The following is a 2,541-nucleotide window of genomic DNA, read 5'->3' as shown; positions in this document are numbered from 1 at the left end:
TGTCTTATAAGAGACGGGCTCAGTTAAGTCCAGTGGGTGTCAGGTGTACACATACCCTTCCTCTGGCCATAACATCAAGGATGCTAACAGTGGGTTAGTCCACACCTTGCTTGCATTTAAAGTGCAGAGAGCTTCACACTTGAACACTTGGGTATTTTACTCTATTGTGTCTTTATTTTATATTTTTATTTCTTTATTTATTGGGTTTTTTAAGATAAGGTTTCTCTGTAACTTTGGAGCCTGTCCTGGAACTAGCTCTTGTAGACCAGACTGGCCTCAAACTCACAGAGATCTGCCTTCCACTCCCTCTCGAGTGCTGGAATAAAAGGTGTGTGCCACCACCGCCCAGCTATTTTTTGATTTTTTGAGACAGAGTTTCTCTGTAGCTTTGGAGTCTGTCTCAGAGCTCACTCTATAGACCAGGCTGCCCTCGAACTCACAAAGATCCATCTGCTTCTGCGTCCCTAGTGCTGAGATTAGTGAGTGTCAGGTGTACACATACTCTTCCTCCGGCCATAACAAGGATACTAACAGTGGGCTAGCCCACACCTTGTTTACACTTAAAGTTGTGTCTTTTTATTCTTCCTTGAATTTCTGGTTTTCCCGAGGTTTTGGAGTAACTATTTTGGCATTGTGGACCCTCATCTTTCAACTTTCTTTTAGTTCTGGGAACAGAACTTACGGCGACAAAACCTAGGAATTAACTTAAATGTTTTTTTTGGGGTAGGGAGATAGAGCCTTACAGTGTAGATAGCCATGGCTGGCCTGGAATTCACCTCATGGATTGTGGCTGCCTTTGACTCATGGAAATCCCTTGTTGATAGGATTAATGCCACCCTGCCTGGATTTTTTTGCTTTCTTGTTGGTTTGTTTAAGACAGGGTACCTTGAGCCTGGGCTGATGTTAAATTTTACTTATGTAGCTGGTTTTGCCTTGGAATTTTGATTACCTAGCTTCCACCTTCACAGTCCTGGGAGTAAGGTAGGGTACAATTATAGGCTCAGGGAAACTTGGGAGAGCCAGACAGGCAAGAACACCTGAGGCAAACAGAGTGCTCACACCTATAACCCAGGACCTAAAAGATGGAGGCAGGGGAATCAGAAGTTTATAATTATCTTTAGTTATGTGATGAGCTCCAGGATAATCTGGGCTACATGAAACTCTGCCTCAAAAGTCTAGCAACAAAAATTAAGTGAAATAAAAAATTAAACAAAACTGAGGGAGCCTATGGATGGTTCCATGGGTAAAGGGCATTTGCTGTCAAACTTGACAACCTAAATTCAATACTGTGAGCCACAAGGTGAACAGAACCAACTCCTTTCAAGTTGCCCCTCTGACGTCTATATGAGCATGTTCCTAAGTCACATAAAACATAAATGAATGTAATAAAAAAAATTGGGTGCGGTGGCGCCTCTCTTTAATTCCAGTACTCAGGAGGAAGAGGCTGGGGGATATCTGTGAGTTCGAAGCCAGCCCCGCCTACACAGCAAGTTCGAGGTCAGCCAGGGTTACCTTGTGAAAGGACTCTGTTTAAAAAACGGAGAGTAGACAGGGCAATAGTGGTACACATCTTTAATCCCAGCACTCAGGAGGCAGAGACAGGTGAATCTCTGTGAGTTCGAGGCCAGCCTGGTCTACAGAGCTAGTTCCAGGACAGGCTCCAAAACTACAGAGAAGCTCTGTCTCAGAAGAGCAAAACAAAACAAAAAAAGAAATAATAATAATAAAAAAAAGAAAACAGAAAAGAAGAGTAGGGAGGGAAAGGGGTGGGAGCTGGAGAGATGGCTTAGCGAATAAGTTCTTTTGCTACTCTTTCTCAGAGTTCCTGGTTTGGTTCCTAATTTCCACCTGGCAGTTCATAACTGCTTGTAACTTCAGTTCCAGAATCCAACCCAGTTGCCTCTGCTCTCCTGCACACACGGTGCACATAAATTTATGCAGGCACACACAAATACACGTGAATAAAAAATACGTTAAGCAAAAAAAAAAAAAAAAAAAAAAACCAAAAAAAAAAAAAAAAAAAAAAAAAAAAAAAAAAAAAAAAAAAAAAAAAAAACCAAAACAAACAAACAAAAAAAACTAAAACAAGAAACCCCACCTAGCCGGGCGATGGTGGCGCACGCCTATAATCCCAGCACTCGGGAGGCAGAGGCAGGTGGATCTCTGTCAGTTCGAGACCAGCCTGGTCTACAGAGCTAGCTTCAGGACAGGCTCCAAAGCCACAGAGAAACCCTGTCTCGAAAACCAAAAGAAAAAAAAAAAAAGAAACCCCACCTAGGGTACATCAAGAAGCCAGAAGCCTCGCAGCGGGCTGCAAAAACAGATAAGCAGGTCTCCCCTCTGTCCGCTCCGGCCCCGCCCATACCGTCCAATCCCAAGTCCCGCCTACTCTAGGGCCTGCTCCGGGCCAGGCCCCGCCTTCACTAGGCCCCGCCCCGCTCTACCACCCACGAGGTGGCTCCCATTTCGGACCCGCCCCTTGCCAGCTCCACCACCTAGGAGGTCCCGCCTCCGCAGCCCCCGCCCCTTTCCCCGCCTCCG

The sequence above is a fragment of the Alexandromys fortis genome, unplaced genomic scaffold, assembly GCF_014885135.2.
Source record: "Alexandromys fortis isolate MF-2015 unplaced genomic scaffold, M_Fortis_MF-2015_v1.1 scaffold_193, whole genome shotgun sequence".
Taxonomy (NCBI): Eukaryota; Metazoa; Chordata; class Mammalia; order Rodentia; family Cricetidae; genus Alexandromys; species Alexandromys fortis.
This window is presented reverse-complemented; position numbering follows the sequence as displayed.